We start from the raw sequence: 9,752 nt of genomic DNA, 5'->3' as shown, positions 1-9,752 counted from the left end.
TATCGATTTGATTCCTGGTAGTAAATTCCCTAAGGGTCGTTTATTTAATTTGTCCGTACCTGAACACACCGCTATGCGCAGTTATGTGAAGGAATCCCTGGAGAAGGGACATATTCGCCCATCGTCGTCACCATTGGGAGCAGGGTTCTTTTTTGTAGCCAAGAAGGATGGTTCGCTAAGACCGTGTATTGATTACCGCCTTCTTAATAAGATCACTGTTAAGTTTCAGTATCCCTTGCCATTGATTTCTGACTTGTTTGCTCGGATTAAGGGGGCTAGTTGGTTTACTAAGATTGATCTTCGTGGTGCGTATAATCTGGTGAGAATCAGGCAGGGAGATGAATGGAAAACGGCATTTAATACGCCCGAGGGTCATTTTGAGTATCTGGTGATGCCGTTCGGACTTGCCAATGCTCCATCTGTTTTTCAGTCTTTTATGCATGACATTTTCCGTGAGTATCTGGATAAATTCTTGATTGTTTACTTGGATGACATTTTGATCTTCTCAGATGATTGGGAGTCTCATGTGAAGCAAGTCAGAATGGTTTTCCAGGTACTGCGTGCTAATTCCTTGTTCGTGAAGGGATCAAAGTGTCTCTTCGGTGTGCAGAAAGTTTCATTTTTGGGGTTCATCTTTTCCCCTTCTACTATCGAGATGGATCCGGTTAAGGTTCAGGCCATCCAGGATTGGACTCAGCCGACATCTCTAAAAAGTCTGCAGAAATTCCTGGGCTTTGCTAATTTTTATCGTCGCTTCATCTGTAATTTTTCTAGCATTGCCAGACCATTGACCGATTTGACCAAGAAGGGTGCTGATTTGGTTAATTGGTCTTCTGCTGCCGTGGAAGCTTTTCAGGAGTTGAAGTGTCGTTTTTGCTGTGCCCCTGTGTTGTGTCAACCTGATGTTTCTCTTCCGTTCCAGGTCGAGGTTGATGCTTCTGAGATTGGTGCAGGGGCGGTTTTGTCACAGAGAGGTTCTGGTTGCTCAGTGTTCAAACCATGTGCTTTCTTTTCCAGGAAATTTTCTGCTGCTGAGCGTAATTATGATGTGGGCAACCGAGAGTTGCTGGCCATGAAGTGGGCATTCGAGGAGTGGCATCATTGGCTTGAGGGTGCTAAGCATCGCGTGGTGGTATTGACTGATCATAAGAACTTGACTTATCTCGAGTCTGCCAAGCGCTTGAATCCTAGACAGGCCCGTTGGTCGTTATTTTTTGCTCGTTTTGATTTTGTGATTTCATACCTTCCGGGCTCTAAAAATGTGAAGGCGGATGCTCTGTCTAGGAGTTTTGTGCCCGACTCTCCGGGGTTATCTGAGCCGGCGAGTATCCTCAAGGAAGGAGTCATTGTGTCTGCCATCTCCCCTGATTTGCGGAGAGTGTTGCAGAAATTTCAGGCTAATAAACCTGATCGTTGTCCGGCCGAGAAACTGTTCGTCCCTGATAGGTGGACTAGTAAAGTTATCTCTGAACTTCATTGTTCGGTGCTGGCCGGTCATCCAGGAATCTTTGGTACCAGGGAGTTGGTTGCTAGATCCTTCTGGTGGCCATCTCTGTCACGGGATGTGCGTGCTTTTGTGCAGTCCTGTGGAATTTGTGCTAGGGCTAAGCCCTGCTGTTCACGTGCCAGTGGGTTGCTTTTGCCCTTGCCGGTCCCGAAGAGGCCTTGGACACATATTTCGATGGATTTCATTTCTGACCTTCCCGTTTCTCAAAAAATGTCGGTCATTTGGGTGGTCTGTGATCGCTTTTCTAAAATGGTCCATCTGGTGCCCTTGGTTAAATTGCCTTCCTCCTCTGATTTGGTGCCTTTGTTCTTCCAGCATGTGGTTCGTTTACATGGCATTCCTGAGAATATTGTTTCTGACAGAGGTTCCCAGTTTGTCTCGAGGTTCTGGCGAGCCTTTTGTGGTAGGATGGGCATTGACCTATCTTTCTCCTCGGCCTTCCATCCTCAGACTAATGGCCAGACCGAACGAACCAATCAGACCTTGGAAACATATCTGAGATGTTTTGTTTCCGCTGACCAGGATGATTGGGTGTCATTTTTGCCGTTGGCTGAGTTCGCCCTTAATAATCGGGCCAGCTCGGCTACCTTGGTCTCTCCATTTTTCTGCAATTCTGGGTTCCATCCTCGTTTCTCTTCAGGACAGGTTGAGTCTTCGGACTGTCCTGGTGTGGATTCTGTGGTGGACAGGTTGCAGCAGATCTGGACTCAGGTAGTGGACAATTTGACCTTGTCCCAGGAGAAGGCTCAGCTTTTCGCTAATCGCAGACGCCGTGTGGGACCCCGACTTCGTGTTGGGGATTTGGTTTGGTTATCTTCTCGTCATATTCCTATGAAGGTTTCCTCTCCTAAATTTAAACCTCGTTTTATTGGTCCGTATAGGATTTCTGAGATTCTCAATCCGGTGTCTTTTCGTCTGACCCTCCCAGACTCCTTTTCCATACATAATGTATTCCATAGGTCGTTGTTGAGGAGATACGTGGCACCTATGGTTCCATCTGTGGAGCCTCCTGCCCCTGTTTTGGTGGAGGGGGAATTGGAGTATATTGTGGAGAAGATTTTGGATTCTCGTGTCTCTAGACGGAAACTCCAGTATCTGGTCAAATGGAAGGGTTATGCTCAGGAAGATAATTCCTGGGTTTTTGCCTCTGATGTCCATGCCCCAGATCTTGTTCGTGCCTTTCATGTGGCTCATCCTGGTCGGCCTGGGGGTTCTGGTGAGGGTTCGGTGACCCCTCCTCAAGGGGGGGGTACTGTTGTGAATTCTGTGGCTGAGTTCACTTCTGTGGTCACAAGTGGTATTGCAGTCTCTGGGCTTCCTCCCTCAGGTGTTTTGGTGAGCTCGTTGGCTGCCTTGCTATTTAGCTCCACCTGAGTCTGTCTTCCTTGCTCCTTGTCAATGTTCCAGTGTTGGATCTGAGCTACTGCATCTTTCCTTGGGACTGCTGCTCTGCTAGATAAGTGCTTCTAGTTTGTTTTTTGTTTTTTTCTGTCCAGCTTGCTATTGTCTTTTGCTGGAAGCTCTGAGAAGCAAAGGGGTGCACCGCCGTGCTGTTAGTTCGGCACGGTGAGTCTTTTTGCCCCTTTGCGTGGTTTTCGTTTTAGGGTTTTTTGTAGACTGCATAGTTCTCTTTGCTATCCTCGCTCTGTCTAGAATATCGGGCCTCACTTTGCTGAATCTATTTCATTCCTACGTTTGTCTTTTCATCTTGCTAACAGTCATTATATGTGGGGGGCTGCCTATTCCTTTGGGGTATTTCTCTGAGGTAAGTCAGGCTTGTATTTCTATCTTCAGGCTAGTCAGCTCCTCAGGCAGTGCCGAGTTGCATAGGTAGTTGTTAGGCGCAATCCACTGCTGCTTATAGTTGTGTGAGGATAGATCAGGTACTGCAGTCTACAGAGATTCCACGTCTCAGAGCTCGTCCTATTGTTTTTGGTTATTGCCAGATCTCTGTATGTGCGCTGATTACTGCACGCTGTGTTGCCTGATTGCCAGCCATAACAGCCCCCAGTGTGTCCAGCAATCTGCCCCAATGTCTCCAGCATTGCCCCAGTGTCTCCAGCAATCTGCCCCAGTGTCTGACTCCAGCATATTGCCCCCAGTGTGTCCAGCAATCTGCCCCAGTGTGTCCAGCATTGCCCCTAGACAGTGTGTCCAGCAATCTGCCCCAGTGTGTCCAGCAATCTGCCCCAGTGTGTCCAGCATATTACCACCAGTGTGTCCAGCAATCTGCCCCAGCGTCTCCAGCATTGCTCCAGGGTCTCCAGCATTGCCCCAGTGTCTCCAGCATTCTGCCCCAGTGTGTCCTCCAGCATTGCCCCAGTGTGTCCAGCAATCTGCCCCAGTGTCTCCAGCATTGTCCCAGTGTCTCCAGCAATCATCTCCCCCAGTGTGTCCTCCAGCATTGCCCCAGTGTGTCCAGCAATCTGCCCCAGTGTCTCTAGCATTGCCCCAGTGTCTGACTCCAGCATATTGCCCCCAGTGTCCAGCAATCTGCCCCAGTGTCTCCAGCATTGCCCCAGTGTCTGACTCCAGCATATTGCCCCCAGTGTCCAGCAATCTGCCCCAGTGTGTCCAGCATTGCCCCTAGACAGTGTGTCCAGCAATCTGCCCCAGTGTGTCCAGCAATCTGCCCCAGTGTGTCCAGCAATCTGCCCCAGTGTGTCCAGCATATTACCACCAGTGTGTCCAGCAATCTGCCCCAGTGTCTCCAGCATTGCCCCAGTGTCTCCAGCATTGCCCCAGTGTCTCCAGCAATCTGCCCCAGTGTGTCCTCCAGCATTGCCCCAGTGTGTCCAGCAATCTGCCCCAGTGTCTCCAGCATTGCCCCAGTGTCTCCAGCATTGCCCCAGTGTCTCCAGCAATCTGCCCCAGTGTCTGACTCCAGCATATTGCCCCCAGTGTGTCCAGCAATCTGCCCCAGTGTGTCCAGCATTGCCCCTAGACAGTGTGTCCAGCAATCTGCCCCAGTGTGTCCAGCAATCTGCCCCAGTGTGTCCAGCATATTACCACCAGTGTGTACAGCAATCTGCCCCAGTGTCTCCAGCATTGCTCCAGTGTCTCCAGCATTGCCCCAGTGTCTCCAGCAATCTGCCCCAGTGTGTCCTCCAGCATTGCCCCAGTGTGTCCAGCAATCTGCCCCAGTGTCTCCAGCATTGCCCCAGTGTCTCCAGCAATCATCTGCCCCAGTGTCTCCAGCAATCATCTGCCCCAGTGTGTCCTCCAGCATTACCCCCAGTGTGTCCAGCAATCTGCCCCAGTGTCTCCAGGATTGCCCCAGTGTCTCCAGGATTGCCCCAGTGTCTCCAGCATTGCCCCAGTGTCTCCAGCAATCTGCCCCAGTGTCTCCAGCAATCTGCCCCAGTGTGTCCTCCAGCATTGCCCCAGTGTGTCCAGCAATCTGCCCCAGTGTCTCCAGCATTGGACCAGTGTCTCCAGCATTGCCCCAATGTGTCCTCCAGCAATCTGCCCCAGTGTGTCCTCTAGCGAGACAGAGAGCGACTGACAGAGAGCGACTGACAGACTGACAGAGAGCGACTGACAGAGAGGGACTGACAGAGAGGGACTGACAGACTGACAGAGAGGGACTGACAGACTGACAGAGAGGGACTGACAGAGAGGGAGGGAGACTGAAAGAGACCTCAGGGACTTGTCAGGAGGGGAACAGTGTCCTGCCTCCTCCTTACTGCACAGTGCAGTCACCTCCAGCCCCCGCAGCCTGAGCTCCTCTTCGTCCTATCTCCTGTCCTGCTCCTGTATGCAGGGCTCAGGGAGGGAAGAAGCAGCGTCCTGACTTTCTCCTGCTCCTCTCAGCAGGAAGAAGCAGGTGCCCTGTGCTGTGAGGTCTCCCCTGCAGACACAGCCTGCAATGTGGGCGTGTCTGCAGTTTGACCCCTGCAGCAGAGGTACAGTTTCGGCATTCAGCGTCCCGGTCTATAGAACAGACAGCTGTAGTGCAGGGAGATCATGTCTCTCTGCACTACAGTGGAGCTTACCTATATCGGCGTGTTGTGCTATGCTACTGGCTGGCGGGCATTCACAGATGATTATCAGAGGGTCAATATGGGCGGTAGCCCAGGGCCCCCCCCACACCACTGGTGACCCTCTGATAATCCGCCCCTGCCTACAAACGTGGTACCTTACCTTTAAGGCTAGAGTACGACCTATCAAAACTAACTTGGGTTGGTGGCAAAGCAGTAACCACATGGGTGACATCTCTAACAATTTGAGGGTATAAAGGAATTGCCTCGTGCACAGTCAGTTTTTATGAACTATTGAACTCTACTTTGAGAGCAAGTGAAAAATGTTGCTGAAATATGGTCAATCTGTTTTCTATGGGAGTGGAATCTTTTTCTCTGCGGAAACGCTTTGCCTGCTCCATGTCGTCCAACTACTTGTCGAAATCAAACTCCTCATCTGATGAGGATGAAGGAACGGCAGCAGCAGCACTGGCAGGACCCGAGTCCTCTTGCTCTTGGCCATCCTGTAGCCCACTCATCATAACTGCTACCTCAATCAGAGATTCTTTTCCTTTAGTAAGCTGTTGATCATCCTGCAATATACGATAACTCGGGTCCACTTAAACAGCTTCCGGAAGAATTTTATTTTCTAATAGCAGTGTCTCTCTCTGTTTCATTGAAGCAGCAATGCCATCTGCGATTAAACCTCCTCTTTGGGACAGGCAAAACAACAAGTACTTCCACTCCTGTATAAAAATGCCAGGAGTTAAATATCAGCTTGTAACTTTTTAGTCACTGTAAATGGGTGATTAAGACATTTCTTCAATTCAGCCACCTGTGTCCATTGACCTTCATGTAGTTGGGTTGTAGTTGACCTGAGGGTTGGCCATATCTACAAGAAAGGGTTTCAGCTCAAGCAATCGCTCAATCATTAAATAGGTGCTGCCCCACAGAGTGGCTTGATCCACAATTGCCCCTTTTCCAGCACATCTCTTCAAGATGGAATCAATTTTAGGGGTTCTAGCAGCAATAGCCAATTTCTTTACTTTGCTAATCAGAGTTCCAGCATGTCCCTCTCGCAGACTGTCTCTTATTGTCAGCTGCAGCGTATTAACAACACAGCGCATGTGATGAATAGGAAAGGGGTGTGAAGCAGCTTCAACAAGATCATCTAACTGTAAAGAATCATTTTTGGGCAGGAGGTGACGCAGCGGCGGCCATCTTCTCCTTCTGTGTGTGGTGCTGCTGGCTGTTTGTGGCCGCTCCCGAGCTGTGAGGACGCCTCTGCGTGTTAGCGCTGCCTTCTTCGAGAACATAAAGGAAGACGGGTCGGGGTTTTCGTCAGTTCTTGGACTGCGTGGTGTCGAGGCCTTGGCCTGCCTCCTCCCCTCTCACAGCGAGACCCCCGGTCCGGAGTATGGGTGGGTCGGGGTGGAGTAGGCTGTACAGCCCGCTGAGCAGTGCGGCTCACAAGCAGAGGGGTCCGTTGGGGTCCCTGGTGTTTTCTTGACATGGATCCCCCCGGAGTGATCACTCTCCTCGCCGCCAGCCTGCCCCCGAACAGCCGCCACCCTGACAGCAGCACTCCGCCTCCAGCAGACATGACAGGTCGCCGGCGTGGCTAGGACAGCAGCCCCGTGTAAGCCCCGCACAATCCCACACATACAAGTCGCGTTGTTTCCTCTCTGTCGCCTCTGATCACGATATGCCCTCGTGTGCCCCCTCATCCGGCTGGTGACAGGGTTCCTCTCCTAGTGTACGCCCGCCATCATGGTGTTCTTCCCTATGGGGTGCCGGCTGATCTTCCACATGGGCTTCCTCTCTGCCCCCAAGCCCGGTATTTTGGGGCGACTCTGCTGTGAACACCCCACCCCCACCTGTCAGACGGAGAAATAATCTCTAGCTGTCTCTTGCACTGTAATAGGAGGACAAGGGGATCTGTAGAAGTCAGTGACGTCATCTCTTCTCATATGATGCAATCTCGGGGCCGGCTGAGCAGTTTTCCGATCTGTGAGCAGGGAGGCCTACCAAGCAGGATGGCTTTTGATTTTATGGTATAGGCTAGTAGCCGGTGACATCTTTGTTTTTTTCCATTGTTGGCCCCCCCGCCCTAGCATTTTTTAACAGTTGTGTTTCTGGTTTTCTCCATGTATATGATGCCTCTCTTAGTTTCATCAGATGTTAACCTCCTTCTTGTCATGGTTGTCTGGCCGCTCCGTTTCCTGACCCCGGTAGTATGACAGGCCTGTCACTAGTAGTGCTGACCTGACTGAGTCATTGAAAGGAGGTAGCATGGCTTGTTTCTGTTGACTTGGGTGTCTCACATGCACAAAAAGAAAGTACCCAAAATTTAGCGATTATTTTACAAGTTTTGTAGGCCTTTGTGGCGGCATTACAAAAAAAAAATGGGGGACCCCAACTCACGGAAGAAGCAGGCTCTGAACAGACTGCGCTCTCAGCTAAGAAAGAAGAAAGAGTCTCTAGCTGACCAGTTTGACTTCAAGATGTACATCGCTTTTGTGTTCAAAGATAAGAAAAAGAAGTCGGCTCTCTTTGAAGTTGCTGATGTTATATCAGTTATGACTAATAACTACGAAGAAAATATTCTGAAAGGCGTGCGGGATTCCAGCTATTCCTTGGAGAGTTCCCTTGAGCTTCTACAGAAGGATGTAGTACAGCTTCATGCACCTCGCTACCAGTCAATGCGCAGGGATGTAATTGGGTGTACTCAAGAGATGGACTTTATTCTTTGGCCTCGGAATGATATAGAGAAGATTGTTTGTCTTCTGTTTTCAAGATGGAAGGGATCGGAGGAGCCCTACAGGCCTGTATTGGCAAAGTTTGAATTTCATCATGGTGATTATGAAAAACATCTTCTGCATGTACTAAGCCGGAATGACAAGACTGGAATTGTTCTGAACAATCCTAACCAGTCAGTGTTCCTCTTCGTAGACAAACAGCACTTGCAGACTCCTAAAAGCAAAGCCACAATCCTCAAGCTATGCAGCATCTGCCTCTACCTGCCACAGGAACAGCTCACCCATTGGGCAGTTGGCACCATTGAGGATCACCTTCGCCCATACATGCCAGAGTAAGGTTGTGACCAGTCAAACTGGGAAGATCAGTTAATTTTTGTTCATATCCAATCTCAAGAAGAATATGGACTCATGCTCCGAACACTTGTACGTTGTGAACCGTCATGCTGGATAATTTTTTTGTTTTTGTCTTTTTGTTTGTTTTTTTTTTCATCACTTTAGTACCTGAAATAATTTTTTTTTTTCTTTTACTTCCTTTTTTGCATGGACCTTGTGAAAGAAGGGATGTTCTGAAACATCTATGCTTTAGCCTTGTAAAATGTGAAATGATGGGACTTTGGCACACTGAATCAAATGTATCAGAAAGCACAAGGTATTATTTGTTTTTGTGGTCTTCCCATTTGCACTGGTCATATCCCCCTAACAAAGTTTGTTAGACTATAGTTGGGTGAAACATGAAAGTAACAGGTATGCGTAACTGCTTTACCAAACTATGAAAGCACTATCTGAATCACTTCATTTAAGTAAGGATTTTCCGCAGTAAATAAAGGCTGGCCTTGGACAGATTTATAAGAAATCCTGCTACTTCAGAATTTGCTTTCATACCTTAGTTCTTATTGCAGGAATGAGACAAAGTGTTCAGGCACTTGACAGTTTTGATCTCTTATCCCAGTTGCTGCATACAATCTGCATTTCCCACTGTGAGTGCATTAACATTTAATATAGCCACTGCAGACTTCTAGGCTATATTAATGTAAGTCAAGTACTTGGGAACACTGTGGAAAACACGCTCTGGATGGAGGAAATGATGCATAAACCTGCTGGTATCTGGGCAGTTATTACTTTTTCTAGAGTAAAGTAATACTTCTATAATAGTAAACCCATGGTGGGTTCTTGAAACTAAGTTATAAAGCAGTTGCAAACTGTAATGGAAAGTTAAAGCGTGCCAAGTTGGATAAGGATATTTTTTTTATTTTGTGCAATGAAAATAAAGTTGACTACTGTATTGTATTGAAAGAAAGCTTTGCGCAAAGGGTTTCAGTACCTTTTTTGATTAAACTTGTATAGGCCTGCTCCCGTTGGCTAATACTAGTGCTTACCTGGTTTCAATTTGTATCTAGCTTTTGTTTGAAATTGGATTACATTGAAAATCTAAAATAAACAAGCTTAAATCTCAAAAAAAAAAAAAAAGAATCATTTTTCTGTTCTTCTGTAGTAATATCTATTTGTTCCTCCGTTATGGGAACAGGT

At 48.4% G+C, this 9,752-nt stretch overlaps 1 pseudogene; it reads left to right on the top strand.

Moving 5' to 3' along the window:
- Positions 1–6,667: 6,667 nt before the first annotated feature.
- LOC138658455 (uncharacterized protein C6orf62 homolog pseudogene) lies at positions 6,668–9,695 on the top strand (annotated as a pseudogene).
- Positions 9,696–9,752: the final 57 nt, after the last annotated feature.

This window comes from Ranitomeya imitator, chromosome 1 (genome assembly GCF_032444005.1).
Source record: "Ranitomeya imitator isolate aRanImi1 chromosome 1, aRanImi1.pri, whole genome shotgun sequence".
Taxonomy (NCBI): domain Eukaryota; kingdom Metazoa; phylum Chordata; class Amphibia; order Anura; family Dendrobatidae; genus Ranitomeya; species Ranitomeya imitator.
The sequence above is the reverse complement of the archived record's forward strand: the minus strand, read 5'-3'. Positions and strand labels throughout refer to the sequence as shown.